Source organism: Lathyrus oleraceus, chromosome 7 (genome assembly GCF_024323335.1).
Source record: "Lathyrus oleraceus cultivar Zhongwan6 chromosome 7, CAAS_Psat_ZW6_1.0, whole genome shotgun sequence".
Classification (NCBI taxonomy): domain Eukaryota; kingdom Viridiplantae; phylum Streptophyta; class Magnoliopsida; order Fabales; family Fabaceae; genus Lathyrus; species Lathyrus oleraceus.
This window is the reverse complement of record NC_066585.1, coordinates 441,765,209-441,784,808: the sequence shown is the minus strand read 5'-3', so window position 1 is coordinate 441,784,808 and position 19,600 is coordinate 441,765,209. Positions and strand designations below refer to the sequence as shown.

At 38.8% G+C, this 19,600-nt stretch overlaps 1 long non-coding RNA gene across 2 annotated transcripts; it reads right to left on the bottom strand.

Moving 5' to 3' along the window:
* Positions 1 to 9,556: 9,556 nt before the first annotated feature.
* On the bottom strand, positions 9,557 to 13,191 carry LOC127106708 (uncharacterized). Of its 2 annotated transcripts, XR_007795466.1 has the most exons (3): positions 11,903 to 13,139; positions 11,389 to 11,628; positions 9,557 to 9,893 (listed from the first exon to the last, which is right to left on the bottom strand). It is a non-coding gene; the product is annotated as an uncharacterized LOC127106708 (long non-coding RNA). The 2 variants fall into 2 exon arrangements; XR_007795465.1 differs by having other exon boundaries at positions 11,389 to 13,191.
* Between the last annotated feature and the right edge of the window lie 6,409 nt (positions 13,192 to 19,600).

Below are 19,600 nucleotides of genomic sequence, written 5' to 3'. Positions count from 1 at the left end.
CAAATTCTAATGCATGATCCCTTAGGATAGTTTCTAACAAGTACTAACTTCAATTATATCCAAAATTAGTTCCCTTCAAAACTAAAACCAAACCCCCGATTAAATTGATCAAAAACAATTTTGATTAGTTAAATCCTTTGAACTTGTATAGTCCCCCAGTCTAATTGAGTGACCAAAAGACCTTGGGTCACTTAGTAGGACTTTTCTTTCAAGCTGTGGAGCTCAAGGCCTCAACTCAAGATCTTCAATCAAGGCATCCTCAATCACATCAAGCAGCGGATTATTCAAGCACATCAAAGGTGGTGTCTTCAACTTATTCAAGCACATCAAAAGTGGCATCTTCAACACTTGTTAAATCAAAGTTAGAAGAGTGTGACACGAGCCTTAAGCAATAAAGAAGGAGTAGGACTGAAGTATTCTTACCCCCATTCTGAGTATCTTTGGGTATGGGACGTATGACCCAGCGTTCATCGTATTCACCTTTATTCATAGACTTTGGCACAATTCTAATCATACAATTGACAAGTCTCTCTTTGCAACAAAAGCAAGGACAACGTCAACAACTTATCAATCATGAATCAAGTTGTACCATACAAGCCTTAAGCAATAGAGAAAGAGTGGGACTGGAGTATTCCTACCCCTATTCTGAGTATCTTTGGGTATGGGACGTATGACCCAGCGCTCATCGTATTCACCTTTATTCATAGATTTTAGTGCAATTTGAATCGAACCATTGATAAGGTCTTCCTCATCACGCTAGAACAATTATAAAGACTTTTCTTCCACCACTTGAAGTTTAAGACAAGGATTATATGCCACGAGCCTTAAGTGGTAAAGAAGGAATGAGACTGGAGCTTTCCTACACTCATTATGGATATCTTTAGGTGCGAGACGTTTGACTCGTTGCTTATCATATCCACCTTTACCCATAGACTTTAGTGTGATTCTCATCTAGTAACTATCAAGTTTATTCATCCTTCCTTCTCAGTTATTCCATTCTAATCACTTCAATCTCAATCATTCATTTCTTTTGCCTCCAATCAATTTCTTTTCAGCCCTAGCAGGCTGAACTACGAAAGCTCTGATTTCCTCATTGCACAATGAGGGTACATAGGCAGGAGAACCCGATTTCTTCGCGAGCTATCTTATTTATCAATTTACTTTCTCTATCCAATTCTCCATTCACTCAACCAATACCATTTTTTTGAGATCAATCATATTTCTCCTTGGACTCTTTGTCCATCCTTTTAGGACGTCCTGATGACAGTCAATCTCTCCAATCGAGAGTTGTTTGGCTCTCATCCCAAACATCTCACTTCATCCTTGTTTGGCTCTCATCCCCAACACTAACTTCATCCCTGTTTGTCTCTCATCCCAAACACTAACTTCATCCTTGTTTGGCTCTCATCCCAAACACCAACTTCATCCTTGTTTGACTTTCATACCAAACACCAACTTCATCCTTGTTTGGCTCTCATCCCAAACACTAACTTCAGTACGTATGTGCAAGTCCAAAGGTCTTGTCAAACACACACAAAATATAATTAGTGAATTCTTTTCTCATCCCCCTATTCTATTTGTTTGTAAACATCATTTTGTACAAAATACATATGCACACAAAAAAGGGCTCCCTAGGAGTACCTATGACACTTTGGATGCTAACACCTTCTCTCTGTGTAACCAACCCCCTTACCTGTAATCTCTGGCATTTTATTAGTTTTTATTTCAAAACTTCTTATTTTTTGGGTTTTGTTCGTACTTTTCCCTTTTCCCTTGGAAACAATAAAAGTGTGGTGACGATTCTGGTTTTATTGACGTCTAGCTTATCCATAGCTTGATGGTAATGAATTTATCGCTACAAAAATTAAGTGGCGACTCTACTGGGGAGTAGTCTCCAGTGGGTTTAGCCTACTTTTTTTTGTATATAATTATATATAATTGATGTATCTATATTTGTTTGTATGATATAATCTACTTGTTGTGCTTTGTGATCTCTGAGTGGTGAGATAAGTTCTAACCCGAACTTGAGTGCAATTAAGATAGGAGGATGGTATAGTCATGTTAGACTTGTGTGGAGTAGTCCTTAACAAGTTGACTTGAGATCCATCCATTCAGTGGAGACCCTTTTGGATTTGGAAATGTCACACAAGTATTTGTGGTTAGGCATTACTATCTCTAATTCGGGGTCCGAGAAGCTGAAGACCGTAGAACATTTAACCCCTCTTGGCATATTTAGGACGTAATGAGGAGACTGTCCAAGTGTAGACTTGATCACAATTATTACACGATACTACACTCAGACGAGTTTCTCTTGAGAATATTATGGGTTGATGAGTCAGTCATCCTAGCATGTAATATTCAATAGATGGAATTAAGATTTTGGGAACTTCTTAGAACATGATCTACAGGTTTTTATCCTTAGTTCACTCCTTTGGGATGGTTCTTACCCAGACTCCATGCTCATGACTTACAACAAACCCTTGATTCTCGGTTGATCCAATCAAGTCTTGTCAATATCAATGGAACTTGGGTGTTGATAAGGTGAAAACCATAATTCACCAAAATAGATGATTGATCTTGACAACGACTTGATTCTTCCCTTGACCTTTGTGTTGTTTGCCTTATGTATGATCCCTTATTTGTGATTGTTGCATTCATGCATTCATGCGCATCATAACATTCATCACACGGAAAATTTCAAGGAACTGAGGTCTTATTTGCAAATATTTTCAGACCATGGATTATGAAAGAAGGAACATTAAGAAGTATAGTTTCAAATGTCCCGATTTGAAAGAGTTAAGGAAGCTAGCATCTTTTGTACTAGATCCCTTGGACTTCAAACAACGTCATGGGAAGCTTCTATCCATCTTGTCTGCTGATGTAGTGGAAGGACTTTTAAGTGTCTTAGTATAGTTTTATGATCCTCTCTACGATTACTTCACTTTTCCGGATTATCAGCTTGCACCTACGTTGGAGGAGTGTGCCCATCTTTTGGGAATACCTATTTCTAACAAAGTGCCTTTTAGTGGATTGGAAGAGATTCCTAGATCCCATCTTATTGCTGAAGCTCTTCACTTGAAGAAGTCTGAGATAGAGGCTCATTGGGTGAGGAAAGAAGAATTGTTTGGGTTAACCTCTTAATTCCTCATCAAGGAAACTATTGCCTTTACTCAAGCCGGTAGTGTGGATGCTTTTGAAGCTATCTTTGTGTTGTTCATCTATGGATTAGCTTTGTTCCCTAACATTGATGGTTTTGTTGATGTTAACGCCATTAGAATCTTCTTGATTGGGAATCATGTGCCTACTTTGTTGGGTGATATGTACTTCTCTTTGCATTTAAGAAATTCTAAGGGTGGTGGAACGATTGTGTGTTGCATTCCTCTTCTGTACAAGTGGTTTATTTCGCACTTGCCTTAAACATCTGCCGTTGTGGAGAACAAATAATGTCTACGATGGTCTCAAAGACTTATGTCTCTCGTTAATGATGATATAGTTTGATACGATCTTTCGTGAGCAGTTTGGAGATTATTAATAGTTGTGATGAATTCTCTAATGTACCCCTTATTGGTACACAAGGAGGAATTAACTACAACCCTGCTTTGGCTCGTCGTCAACTTGGGTTCCCCTTGAGAGACAAACCTAATAACACTTTGTTAGAAGGTCTTTTCTATCAAGAGGGTAAAGATCCCCAACATTTGAAGTAGAAGATTGTGCATGCTTGGCATAATGTGCATAAGAAAGGAAGATCCGAGCTTGGTCCGTGCAATTGTGTATTTTAGGAAGCCTACACTCTTTGGATGAAGAAGAGAGTTTTGGAGTTGAAGATGCCTTATTCTTGTGAAAGACATGTGTCTATGGTTGTGGTTGAGCCATTAACTCTCCCTAACCAAGATGTAGAGGAGTTGGAAGACGCGTTCGCCAAGATGAAGCAAGCGAAAGATATGTGGGAAAAGCGTTTCCATGCTTTGAGCAAAAAGCATGAGGAGTTGCAACTTGAGTCTAAGGACAAAGATGCACTTATTGAGCTACTTGAAGACCGAGTGACAAAGATACAGAGAGAGTCGGAGATCTCATCTTCCTCTAGCATGCCTTAGCCTTCCGTTGCTTGGAAGAAGATTGTTGATCAGCTTGTCCTCGAGAAGACTCAGATGAAGGCTTCTTTTGAGACTGAGATTCGACGCATTCGAAGGAAGTACGCGCCTGCGGCCAGATCTTCTGACATTGTTGTTAGGGATCCTTAGGATGACTACTCTCCTTTTATCTTGTATTTTTCATTTGGTTTTTGAAATTGTACACAGTGTAATCCTTCCAACTATATAAATGAAAAGAGATTTTACGGTCATATCAAATTGTTGCAATTGTCGTTAAATATAAATATATTTGCAAATAATATAGTAAGTTCCTTGAAAATAAAAATAAAAATAAACAAGCATTGCATTTCATGCATCATTTTCATAAGCAGGTTTCTCTTTTGCCAGATATCTCATTGGTGTTTCTTTTGTGCTTCAGCCAAGCTGACTCATCAGTATAATACTCACGCCAATCACTCCAGAATCATGGAACATCTTGAGCAAGAGAACAACAATTTGAAAGAGGAGATCGCCCGCCTGACTGCCATGATTGAGTCAGTTCTAGCTGCACATGGCCAGTCTTCTCCAACACCCACAACTCCTCCTCCTCCTCAGAGGACTGTCATTTCAGAAGTGGCTACCTCTATCATGTCTGCTGTTGCTGTTCATTTTGCACCTAACATACCTATTGGATTCCTATGGGGAATGCTTCCGAACTTCATGCCTGAAGGCTTTACGCCTACTTTTGCTTCCATGTCAGCATCTAGCCCAGTCATGTATGTGCCACCGCCTGTAGTGAATACCTTGCCTCGTGTGAAAGACACCATTTATCATTCTGATCCATCTGAGGGCCCGGTCGTTTATGAGAAAATGGATGAAATGAAAGATCAATTTCTTGAGCTGCACAAGGAGTTGAAAACTTTGAGAGGTAAAGACCTTTCTGGGAAGAGTGTTGTTGGATTGTGTTTAGTGCCGAATGTGAAGATTCCAGTAAAGTTCAAAGTGCCTGACTTTGAAAAATACAAAGGGAACACGTGTCCACTCAGTCACCTGGTGATGTATGCTCGCAGGATGTCTACCCAAACAGACAACGATCAGTTGTTGATCCATTACTTTCAAGACAGTCTGACCGGTGTTGCGCTAAGATGGTATATGAGGTTGGACAGTGCGAGCATCCGCACTTTCAATGATTTGGGTGAAGCATTTGTTAAGCAGTACAAGTACAACGTTGATATGGCTCCAGATCGAGATTAGTTGAGATCATTGTCTCAGAAGGACAAGGAAACGTTTAAGGAGTATGCGTAGAGGTGGAGAGAACTCGCTGCTCAGATCAACCATCCTTTAGAGGAAAAGGAGATGACCAAGATATTTTTGAAGACCCTGAGCTCATTTTACTATAAGTGTATGATTGCCAGTGCCCCCAGTGACTTTGCCGAAATGGTAAACATGGGGATGAGGCTAGAAGAAGGTGTCCGAGAAGGACGGTTGTCAAAGGAGGAAGTGTCGTCTAGCAAGATATATGACAGCAGCTTCGGTAAAAAGAAAGATAGTGAAGCCTACGCAATTACCAGTGGGAGGCAAAGGAGGCCTCAAATCAGAAAGAGTTAACCATCCCGTCAACATCATCATCAAGTATCATCAATAATTCCTGTATTTTCAGAAAATCAATCAACACTAATTCAACAACAACAGCGTCAACAAAAACTGAAGGAGACGAGCGATCCAAAATGCAACGGAATTAAAAATTTCTCCTTTAATGATCCTCACGAATGGGCATGATCAGTGATAAAATTGTTACCTCTTGTGGCGATTGTAACCTTTGATGCAGATCTACGGAGCGATCACGAACGTTGAACGATGACAACGCCTCTACTCAGTCCACACGAATGGATTCCTTCAATCTTAGTGTTAGCTGCTACGAATGAAGGCTTTGAGTGTGTGTGTGTGTGTGTGTGTGTGTGTGTGTGTGTGTGTGTGTGTGTGTGTGTGTGAGAGAGAGAGAGAGAGAGAAACGAAATTGCAACTACACAAATGCTTATGCACAAGGGTTTTATTTATAGAACCACTTGTGTGGGCTGCAAGCTAAAAAGCCCACTTAAGTGTATGTGGCCCATATCTTAGAATATGCCAAAATCACTTAAGCGCGTGGTACCTTAGCATATTTTGTATTCTACTTAAGTACACTGTATCTTACGATGTTCTACGATTCACTTAAGTACATTGTACCTTACGGTGTTCCTTAGTTACTCTATCTCTCATCAATCCGTCCTTTTCTGTGTGATCCTGTAGGTTTTCGCGACATTGACAATTATATTAAATCACGTATTTAACATAATAAATAGTGAGCGGTATCTAGCAACACATCACTGTTACCCAAGACACAAAAATGTCATGCGATTTGACAAATCCTTTTGTGATAATACTTATGTGTATAATTACCCTTTTGCCCTTATGTCTATAGTGAACACAAGGCATAAACCGTGTCATCCTTGTCCAGCTCAATATTCCGGATAAATTCAGATCAAGATGGCACCTAAAGATATAGAGAAGGCCACATTCATTACACCTTGGGGAACATTCTGTTATAGAGTGATGCCTTTTGGTTTAAAGAATGCTGGTGCAACTTACCAAAGAGCAATGACTACTCTTTTTCATGATATGATACATAAGGAGATTGAAGTCTACGTCGATGACATGATTGCTAAATCAATTGATGAAGAACAACACGTTGAGCATTTGTTGAAGTTATTCCAGCGTTTGAGGAAGTATAAACTCCACCTGAATCCCAATAAATGTACCTTCAGTGTTCGCTCTGGTAAGCTTTTGGGCTTCATTGTCAGCGAGAAAGGTATTGAAGTTGATCCTACCAAGTTCAAAGCAATACAAGGGATGCCTACGCCCAAAACCGAGAAGCAAGTCAGAGGTTTTCTTGGTCGCTTGAATTATATCTCAAGATTCATTTCACACATGACTGCCACATGTGCGCCTATATTCAAGCTTCTTCGGAAAGATCAGTCTTGTGATTGGACCAAAGATTGTTAGAAAGCTTTTGACAATATCAAAGAATATTTGCTTGAGCCTCTAATTTTGTCTTCGCCTGTTGAAGGAAGACCGTTGATCATGTATTTGACTGTGCTTGAAGATAGTATGAGTTGTGTTCTAGGTCAGCAAGACGATACTGGAAAGAAAGAATTTGCAATTTACTACCTCAGTAAGAAGTTCACCGACTGTGAGACTCGATATTCTATGCTTGGGAAGACTTGTTGCACATTGGCTTGGGCTGCTAAGCGTCTGCATCAATATATATTCAATCATACCACTTGGTTGATATCCAAAATGGATCCAATCAAGTACATATTTGAGAAGCCTGCTTTAACTGGGAGGATTTCCCGTTGGCAGATGTTATTATCAGAGTATGATATTGAATACCGATCTCAGAAAGCAATCAAAGGTAGTATCTTGGCTGACCATTTGGCTCACCAACCAATTGAAGATTATCAGTCAATGCATTTTGATTTTCTTGAAGAAGAGATCTTGTACTTGAAAATGAAACATTGTGATGAACCATTGCTTGAAGAAGGGCCAGAACCTGGTTCCCGTTGGGGCATGGTATTTGATGGAGTTGTTAATCAGTATGGCAATGGCATTGGGGCAGTAACCATTACTCCTCAAGGCACGCATTTCCCATTTACAGCTAGATTTACTTTCAAGTGTACAAACAATATGGCAGAATATGAAGCTTGCATTATGGGACTAGAAGAGGCCATTGATCTCAGAATCAAGCATTTAGATGTCTTCAGAGATTCAACTTTGATTGTGAATCAAATCAAGGGTGAATGGGAGACAAATCAACCCGGTTTAATACCATATAGAGATTATGCGAGGAGGATTTCAACTTTCTTTACAAAGGTTAAGTTTCATCACATCCCTCGAGATGAAAACCGGATGGCATATGCTCTTGCAACATTGGCGTCAATGATAGTAGTAAAGTATTGGAATGAAGTTCCCAACTTGACTGTGACGCGTCTTGATAAGCCAACTCATGTGTTTGTTGTCGAAGAGGTCAAAGACGATAAGCCATGGTATTATGACATCAAGTGTTTTCTCCAAAGTCAGATCTATTCGTCTGGGGCATCTTTGAAAGATAAGAAGATTTTGAGAAGATTAGCCGGTAATTTCTACCTGAATGGTGATGTGTTGTATAAGAGAAATTTTGATATGGTTTTGCTCAGATGTGTGAATAGACACGAAGCAGACATATTGATGACTGAAGTCCATGAAGGTTCCTTTAGTACTCATTCCAATGGACATGCAATGGCGAAGAAGATGTTGCGAGCAGGTTACTATTGACTGACAATGGAATCTGACTATTGCAAGTTTGTGAAGAAATGCCACAAGTGTCAAATCTATGCAGATAAAGTTCATGTTCCTCTGACACTGTTGAACGTTATCTCTTCCCCATGGGCCTTCTCCATGTGGGGAATCGATATGATTGGCATGATTGAGCCCAAGACGTCGAATGGACATCGTTTCATTTTAGTGGCTATTGACTACTTCATAAAATGGGTTGAAGCGACATCGTATGCAAATGTAACCAAGCAAGTTGTTGTAAGGTTTATCAAGAATCATATCATATACCGTTATGGTGTGCCAAGTAAGATCATTACTGATAATGGATCTGTAGTACCCCAAAATTTGCCCCCCATTTTTGCTTTTTTATCTAACCCGAGATCCATCTAACCTCGTGTCTCATGCATATTCATCATCATTCATACCTCACAGATTCAAGGTTTCTGATTAACAAAGCGGGTTTGGATTGGAGATTTCGGTACTGGAGTTGGTAATCCTTGTGGTTTATTTTGAAGGGTTGGAAACCCTAAATTGGTTTACGACATTAACAAATTGTTGGATTTGAGACCTCTGGTCATTGCTTGACACTGGGATCTTTGACCTAGCTAAACCCTAATACATGGCTTGTTTGCATTCATATTCTACTACATCTCATTGGACCCAAGTCACTATCATCCATTCACAAAAGACTTTGATCCTAGTTAGATCATAGTACCATTTTGAACATACATTTTAATCAGGGAAGTCCATTTCATCATCTTTTGCATCAGTCAACTTTTGGTCAACTATTGTCTTTTTGGTCAACCCGTTGACCAAAGTCAACTTGCCATACTTGATCATTGCATTTAACATAAGTGTCCATGATCATTTAATCATTAATTCAAGTTAATTTGAAAATTCAAGTAAATTTTGATAAAAGTCAAGTTTATTTTGGAATTCAAGATTTAATTTTGAAGTTGGTATTGGGAATTCAATTTGATTTCCGGAATCGTCTTTTCTATGGGCCATGAAGGCTGTCCTAGAGTGAGCCCATTTTTGGTCTTTCATGTCCATTACTCATTCCGAACCAAAAAAGCAAAACTCATTTGCAAGCCCAATCCCATTAATCCATAACCAATTAACCCTTTACAAAGTCATTAACCACATTCAATTTCCAAGCATCTAATACAATGCCATTCAAACTTCATTCATAAGTCAATTCACATACACAATTCTAAACCATTCCAATTCAAATGTTAAAATCATAAATGATATTACAAGTCTGAATTCTAAAGTTGTTAGTAGCAACTATTATAAATTGTAACACTTTCCATTTCATTCAAAAGCAAAGTACAAGTGTAAATCCAAGCACAAGTACAAAATAACATGTGATTCTAGCATTAACAATCCATCTTCTTTCATCATCTTTATGGTTATACATTCCTTGCTTCATCATCCTTCAAGACCAAGCCATGTCCTTTTTCATGGGAGTACCTACAAAAACCAAGAAAATCATGTTTCAAGATCCACATTCATTTCAAGTCATGGTATATGCATCATTCAAGTTTCAACTACAATTCAATCGAACCATAAAATCAACTCAAGCTCATCACAATAACAATGCCATACTCCATAGCAATCTAACTTGGTTTATCACCTATGTTCATGACATGATCACAATAAAACAAGCCAAGCCATAACTTTACAACCAAAAACAGCATGCTAATAATTCCTATTCTTGATCAACAATGGCATGATAGTTTCCCTACATTTCAGTTCCACCGGCATTTCATTTTAAAGCAATTTCCAACAGCAATTTCAGCAATTTCTAACAGCATTACAACAATTTCAGCAATTTCTAACATCATTACAGCAATTTCAGCAATTTCTAACAGCATTACAGCTTTTTATAACAGCATTTCAGCACTACAGCATTACAGCATTTCAGCATTACAACATTGTTCTAACAGCATTTAAGCTTTTCCAACAACACTTCATTGTTCCAACAGCACTTCATTTTACATACAGCATTTCATTCTACAATTTCAATTTTACAATTTCTAACATCATGATTTCACTTCATTGCAATGACATTCCAAATTTTTAGTATAAGAGTATTCATTGAAATTTTTTATTGAAACTCCAAACAGAATTTCACATCTAACACATAACATATAGAACCAACAAATTCATTTTTACTTACATTCCAATGCGGAATTTTACTAACCATCATAACTAACAAATTGCATTTCAAACTAACGGGGCATTTCATATTTCATTCCATTTGAATTTAACCATAACAGAATGTTCACTAACATGTCCAATCATTGCTAACAGCATTCCAATATCGAGCAACGGGTTTGGCTTTAACTTCTTTTTTTTTTAAAAGAATTTTCACTTAACAGGGTGCAGAACCCAAAACTAAACAACTTCACAACTAACTAACTAACAAGTTAATTTCATTACAATTTGGATTTCAACTAACTTACAAGTTTCTAGACTAACTGAATTTACAATGGAATTTCATTGGAATTTCATTTAAAAATAGAATTCCAATTGTAACTAACTAACACAAACTAACAAACTAACTTCTAACTACTTTGGGCAATTGCCCAAAGTGCCCAAAACAGTCCCAATTAATCTCTAATCAATGTGCACCCCTCACCTAGTCTATATAAGCTTTCATCATTCACTCATAAAGGTCTTCTTCACTTTTTGATTTCACTCATTCTTCACTTTCTCTCAAGTTTTTCACTCTCCATTCTCCATTTTTCAACCTTCCCTCACTAGAGCTCAAATTCATGATTGTTGAAGCTTCACATTGAAGCTTCAATAAACTTGAGCATAACCTTCACTACACTTGACACCATAGTTTTCATGTTCCAAGCATTGAAAAGTGGCAAAAAAGAAATCAACAATAACAAGAAAACCAACGGAAGAAATGAAAGGGGTTGAAGAAGAGAGGAAGAGGAATTGAATAGTTTCTTACCGTATTGGGTTTGTGTCGCCATTGAAGAACCATCGGAGGGTCTCCGATCGGTAAACCTTAAACCTTATCATTTCACGAATTCTTGTTTGCTTGTGCTTTCTCGCTTGTTTGCTTGATATATCTTTGTATGCTTGATTTTGCCTTGCTTTTCTTTTATGTGGACGTTTACCGTGGGCTTCAAGCTTCGCCATGAACACCAACCATAGAAAATTCAATATTTCACCAATACCGGAACTCGACCTTAAAATCACAACAAGAAAATTCATTCACACTTAGACTTGAATTCATTACAAAACCATATTTATAAATCAATTTCCCGAGCAAATTCACCATAAAATCCACATAACCACTACCGCGACCCTTGCCAAAACCCGATTGAGGAATCATGATCGTTATAAGAATCGGTCAAAGATCCAAAACAGTGAAACCGTAAACAAGCACCGTAAAGGAAATCAAATCCATTGGGATAGGTCAAAATTAAAACAGAATTTGGGTGAAGTATTTAATCATACACCTGGCACGCGTTTGGTGAATGACAATCCTGTTCCAGGATCATGCTTATTCGTCCAACAAAGAGACCCAAGTAGAATTGCTATGATAGGAGGTTTTGACCTCACTGTATTAACTCCCATTGTCGATCATGTGACTGATGGCGAACCCAATCCGGCTCTGTTGGCCTCACAAATGGATTTGGCACAGACTGTTATTTACAAACACACGCTCCTTTCCAAAACCTCACAGTGAGCGGCGCAACATCATCGTCTTCTCATCTGTGGTGATTCTTCAATTTTCTTACGGCGTAGGTATCTAGCTCTTTGTGATCTTTAACAATACGGTCAAAGGGCGTTGGTTTGTCTCCTTGTTATTCACACCGCCGCCGCGTCGGTGTCGTTATCAAAGCTTTATGAAACTCTTCCGATTGCCCGAAGCTCTAACTATCGATTATGATCTTTACTGAGTTAAAGGTCAATCTGTGTTTCGGGTTACCATTTCGGTTCAATTAGCATCGTTCATAACGGTGAAGGCATTGACCTTTACGAAGCAAGCTTGAAGAAGCTGGTTTTGATGATGCTTCTGGTACTAAATTTATTCATCATCTCATGGCAGTTTGGAATCAAAAGGTTGCGTTAGAATGCAAAAAAAAGTTGAGGGAAGGAAACCTGCAGAATTGCTCTTCGTTTACATTAGGATTACGGCGTCGTTTGGCTAAGGATGTTGGAGCTTCATTCAAACGAGTTACTGTTATTTTGTCTACAACTTGCTTTCCTGCTATGATTTACCTCATGCGGTGGTGACAGGAAGATCACCAAAGTGGAGTTGGCGGACAAATCCACAACGGCCATGAACCCATGTCAAGCATCAATTTTGACCCGCCCAAGGGCACGCTGTCGCTGAACGACGCCGACATTATGTAGCAAGGAAGAATTAAATCCTTTTTCTTCAAAGCACTGTTTGTTTTGTCAATGTAAAGTGCAGATTGCGGAAATCTCGGGGAAGTGTTCTGCGAAGCAATTTGAGGAAGAAAAGTAATTGCAGGAAGCACCGTCGACTTCAATACGCATGGCATAGTTTGCTGTCATGGAAAAGTTTACCGGTTTACTGTGTGTTGGGGCATCCTATTTTGTCCTTGGGCTTTTGGAAGATTGCTAGCATTAATGGTAATTTAGGGTGCTTAATAAAAGTTCCTGACCAATCCTGCTCTGCTACGTGATTGATGAGGTCGCTAATTCCGACCGTGTACAGATGCATCCATTAATTTGGTTAAGGGCCTTTAACAACTATTGGGTTCGGTAATGTATTGGATACCTTTGGGCTTGGAAAATTTTACCTTGTACCCCTACAATTAACCTCATACCCCTACAAAAATTTAAAAATTCTCATTTTATCCTTAATTGGTTTTAATCAATTTACCATTTCATTTTTACCATTAAGTTGAAAATTGCAAAAATTACGCTTTCACACCCCTCGCACCGGAACTCCTGCAAAAAGATTTCCGGTATATATTTTTCCAAACCGGAAGACTTTAGGAATGACTTCCGGAACACACAAAAAAGCAAACCGGAACACTTAAGGAAAGAGTTCCGGTTCAAATAAAAAAATTTCAAAACCGGAAGACTTCTTAAAAGAGTTCCGGTGAACAAATTTTGCATACCGGAACTCTTTGTAGAAGTGTTCCGGTATGTATTATGTGTGTTCCGGAAGTCTTTCTTTAAGTCTTCCGGTACGTTTTTTTTTTCTTTTTTAATTTTTAATTTTTTTTTTCAGAAATGGAAAATCTTCCCAAAATATGTGTAGATACTACTGATGCGTTTATGACGACGGAAAGATTTGGTACACGAGAAGAGGTTATCAGATGGATTAAAGAGGTTGAAATCGACAATAAAGTAACTGTTATTATCAGTCGTTCAGATACTGAAACGGGGAAGAGAGGGAGAAGTAACAAAATAATATTTGGTTGTGATAAAGGTGGGAAACACAAGATTAGTGATAGTGGTACCCAAAGTGCGTCCAAGAAATGTGGATGTCCATTTAAAATCAGGTCGACTCCGGCGAAAGATGGATCTGGTTGGAAGATTGATGTAAAATGTGGGTTACATAATCATGGTTTACCTGATAGATTAGAAGGTCATTCGTTTATTGGTAGGTTGACCACAGATGAGAAGCAACATGTCGCTGATTTGGCAAAGAGACATGTAGCACCTAGAAATATTTTGCTTTCCTTGCAAGACAAGTTTCCTGAGAATGTCACTCGGATTACGCAAGTATACAAGCATAAGAGTGTGATAGAAAAAGATATAAGAGGTCCAAGGAGTGAGATACAACATTTGTTTAAGCTTATTGAGGATGCAGGATATGTGTATTGGAGTAGAAAAAAGGATGACTCGGAAGTGGTGAGAGAGATATTTTGGGCACATCCTGATTCAGTTAAGTTGTTGAATATATTTCCGATTGTGTTAGTTATGGATATCACCTACAAGACAAACAAATATAGATAGCCTTTGTTTGAAATTGTTGGCATGACATCGACTGAGTTGACTTTTGCTGTTGGATTTGCGTATATGGAGTCTGAGCAAACAGAGAATTTTTGCTGGGTATTGGAGAAATTAAAAGAGTTGTTTGTGAAGAAAGACATGTGTCCACAAGTGATTTTGACAGATAGAGATCTTGCTTTGATGAAAGCAATTGAAGTTGTGTTTCCCAACTCGATTAATTTGCTATGTAGATTTCACATTAACAAAAACGTTGGTGCCAAATGCAAACAACATGTGGTGAATGACCTGCAAAAGACGATAGACACATTATGGATGGAAGTTGTCTGGGCTAGTGATGAGGTTGAGTATGGTCAGCGGTTGCATCAACTTGAGCAAGCATGTGTTGATTATAGTGGATTTATTAATTATGTGAAAGACACATGGTTGACTCCACATAGGCATAGATTTGTTGGAGCATGGATTAATCGAGTCCCACATTTGGGTAACACAACGACTAATCGGTACGTCTTATAATTTTGTATGTGTTATTTTTATATCTGATATTATTTTTATGTTTTTTTATGTGTTATTTTCAATATCTGATATTTTTAATATTTGATATTTTCAATATTTGATATTTTCAATATCTAATGGTATTTTTTATATCTGATATTTTTAGGGTTGAATCTGCTCATTGGAAGTTAAAGCAGATGTTAGGAAACAGTATAGGTGACATGGTCAAATGTTGGGAAGCCATGAATAACAACTTGAGGTTACAACTGGGAAACATTAGAGCTTCATTTCAAAAGAGTTTTTACGAAGTTGAGCACGCGCACGTAAATCCCTTTTATGGTTATTTGCGTGGTTCCGTATCTCGAGCTGCTTTGAGACGTATTGCTGAAGAGTTATTGAGAGTTGATTATGTTGGAACTAACAGGCAAATATGTGGTTGTACTCTTAGAACATCTTATGGGTTATCTTGTGCTTGTGAGTTAGGAAGATACAGAGTAGGTGGTATACCGTTACCCATTGATGTTGTTCATGTTCATTGGAGGAAACTAACTATGGAAGTTAAGTTAGAGATAGGTGAAGATGATGGATCAGAGGTGGATATGACGGCTGCAATGGATGAGTTGTGGAGACGATTTAGGTCATTAGATGTTATTGGGAAAAGGGCATTAAGGAGTAGGGTATGTGAACTAGCATACCCAACAATGACAACATTGTGTCCACCACCTGAGAAAATAAAAACCAAAGGAGGAGTGAAGAAGAAAGGGAAAAAACCAGCAGATTATGATGTTTATAGGGACCCTTCGTATCATGAGTCTGTTGATAAGGCATCTCAATCTTCACAAAGGCAATCTCAACCATCACAGACTTCGAAGAAGATCAAATTATCAAAGAAGCAACCATAATTCATTGTTCAATTTCCTAATCATATTAGGTCATACATTGAAGATGTAGTTAATGTTGAATCAGATGGTAATTATGGATTTAGAGTCATTGCATCATTGCATGGATATGGTGAGGATGGTTGGTCAATGGTTCGCAGAGAGTTGGGGTTGGAAATAATAGACAAGGATAGGTAAACTTTGTATGACAAGTTATTTTCTAATCGGTTGTCAGCTGTGAGAGAATCTTTGATGATAGAATCGTTTAGTTCACAGCCACCTGAAAAATGGATGAGTCTACCAGATATGGGTTACATGATAGCGAATCGCTATAATGTTGTACTTGTCTGTTTAGGCAATCCGTGCATCACTTTCTTTCAGATAGCGACGAATCAATATAGATACACGAGCCCAATCAGGATCAGATGGCCCGACGTCATATACAGGAACGGGTACCTCTCTAGGAGCGTCACGATGGGGAGGGACCAACCGTGGATGGGAAACACGATAATACCACTCCAGATAACCGTCTTCTACCTCAGATGGAGTGGTGGCCACGGTAGATGAACCGATCACAACGACAACACTCTAATGGTAACTGATCCAATCAACATCAATATCCGTCGCCATCATACAATCCAGAGGTGGGGATGGAACATACTGCCTATACCCGAACTGACGTAAACATCTATCAGGCAAGTATGGAACAACTGTTTCACCCCACTAAACAGCCCCTGTAAAGACATATCTCATCAAATACACGCCATGCTCTATGATCCTCAAAAGGTCGCCAGATGACGTCGGTAGGTGTCAGCTCGTCCAAAATAGGTCGTAAATCATCGACCTTCAGGACTCCCTGTCTATACGACCATCTCATCGCTCGGGGAAGACCACAGTTTTCAGCAGGATTCCAATTCTCCCCTCTTTTTCCAACAGTTGAAAAATACTCGTGAATCCAACACTGTTACAAAATAAAAACATAATAAATAAAACAAATTAAGTTACAATATTTTATAAAATGAATCCAACACTTAATTAACAAAATTAAATTATATACCTGTAGGAGAGTAGGATATCCACCGAGCTGTTTGCAACTGTACATAGACGCATCTCCAAGATATCGGTAGAGGGTAACTAGTGCAGCTGCTCCCCAACTATATCCTGAACATCCATCCAAGTCCCTAAATAGGAGGAGGTATCGTGCCTCTACAAGTGTAAAGGTCTTATCAGCAAATATGGTGGAACCCACCAACATCAATAGATATGCTCTAGTCGCATATGCCCAGCTGGAAGCAGCCCTATGATGTACGAATAAATCATATAACCACTCCAACTTGTAATACGACCCCCTGCAACTCCGAACATGTGACTGTGCCTGACCCTGTGACACTCCTAGGTAGTCAACAGCAAGTTCAACAGCTAGCTCTTCAGTCACATCCTGAGGACTCCAAAAGATACCCCTAATGGGCAAGTGAAGTAGACATGCGACATCATCTAAAGTAATGCTCATTTCACCAAACGGCATGTGAAATGAAGATGTCTCTAGATGCCATCTTTCCACAAATGCAAAGACAAGATTTGTGTCTATCTTGTTCAGACTGGTTCTCTGCAGTGAAGCTAAACCGGATCTAGATACCCAACTCTCCATCTGTGGTGGAAGAGCCAATGGAACCCTAGAAGTCAACTTCAGTCCATGTCCGGCAACCTTCAACTCTTTCTTTGGTCCTCTTTCCTAAAAACAATTAAAACACATATTAGAAAACAAATTATAAAATATTCAACTATTATTCATTTTCAAATATAGCCTGTTTACTTACCTCACCGAACCATATATGTCGAGCAACATGATGCTCGTACTTCACCAAAAGAGACGTATCGTACGGCCCTTCTGGATATCCAGTCGGCTCAGCTGCAGCTGCAGATGAAGATGCACCCCGGTCTAACGTGCGGACTGGAATCCGGCCATCTGCACCTCTTCTTCGAACCACTGCAAAAATAATGTTTAAAAAAATAATTAAAATTAAAAAAAAAAATTACGTACCGGAACACTTCAAAGAAGAGTTCCGGTTAGTAAAAAACACAAAAAGCCTTCCGGAACACTTTCTTAAAGAGTTCCGGTATACATCATCCAAACCGGAAGTCTTTAAGAAAGTGTTCTGGTATACAAGTATACAAACCAGAAGACTTTCTAAAAGACTTCCGGTTCAGTGTCCCTTAAAGACAACAAACCGGAACTCTTTAGAGAAGTGTTCCGGTATACAATTATCCAAACCGAAAGACTTACTCTTAAGTGTTCCGGTATACAATGCAAAAACGCCAAATATTTGTCTTCTCCGGAAGTCTTCAACGAAAATGGTAAAAAAAAATTGAAAGGGAAAATATACCCTATTTATATGAGGGTATTTTGGTCCAAAAAAATTTAATGTAGGGGTATGGGTACAATTGTAGGGGTATATGGTAAAATTTTCTCGGGCTTGCTGCATCATTGTATGGACAAATAAAACAATCCTGGCCCACTTCACCTTACTCCAACATAACCCCACTTGCAAGTCTAAACCGCTACTTAGGATAGTTTGTAACAATTCTAACCATTAGATTAGATTCAAACATACCCCCAAAACTAATACCAAACCCCCGATTAAATTGATCAAAAGCGATTTTGATTAATTAAATCCTTTGAATAATCCCCCAGTCTAATTTGAGTGACCAAAAGACCCTTGGTCACTTAATAAGACTTTTCTTCCAAGCTGTGGAGCTCAAGGCCTCAAGACAAGATCTTCAATCACGACATCCTCAGTCATACCAAGCAGCGGATTATTCAAGCACATCAAAGGTGGCATTTTCAGCACCTGTTAAATCAAAGTTAGAAGAGTGTGACACGAGCCTTAAGCAATAGAGAAGGAGTGGGACTGGAGTATTCCTACCCCCATTTTGAGTATCTTTGGGTATGGGACATATGACCTAGTGCTCATCATATTCACCTCTATTCATAGACTTTAGCACAATTCTAATCATACGATTAACAAGTCTATCTTCACAAAAGCAAAATACAACAAAACCAAGGACTACATCAACAACTTATCAACCATGAATCAAGTTGTACAATACGAGCCTTAAGTAATGGAGAAGGAGTGGGACTGGAGTATTCCTACCCCCATTCTGAGTATCTTTGGGTATGGGACGTATGGCCCAACCCTCATCATACTCACCTCTATTCATAGACTTTAGTACGATTTGAATCGAACGATTGATAAGGTCTTTATCATTGCAAGAAACAACTACAAAGACTCTCCTCTCTTCCCTTGAAGTTTAAGACGAGAGTCACATGCCACGAGCCTTAAGTGGTAAAGAAGGAATGAGACTGAAGCTTTCCTACACTCATTCTGGATACCTTTTGGTGCGAGACGTTTGGCTCGTTGCTTATCGTATCCACCTTTACCCATAGACTTTAGTGTGATTCTCATCCAATAACTATCAAGTCTATCCATTATTCATTCTATTTAATTCTCAATCATTCCATTCAAAGCATTTCAATATCAATCATTCATTTCCTCTTGCCTCCAATCAATTTCTTTTCAGCCCTAGTGGGTTGAACTACGAAAGCTCTGATTTCCTCATTGCACAATGAGGGTACGTAGGCAGGAGAACCCAGTTTCTTCGCCAGCTATCTTATTTATTAATCCACTTTCTCTATCCCATGGATCACCCATGCACACAACCCATACCATCTTTTCAAGATCAATCATAATTCTCTTTGGACTCCTTGTCCATCCTTTTAGGACGTCCTGATGACAATCCATCTCTTCAATCGAGAGTTGTTTGGCTCTCATCCCAAACATCTAATCCATC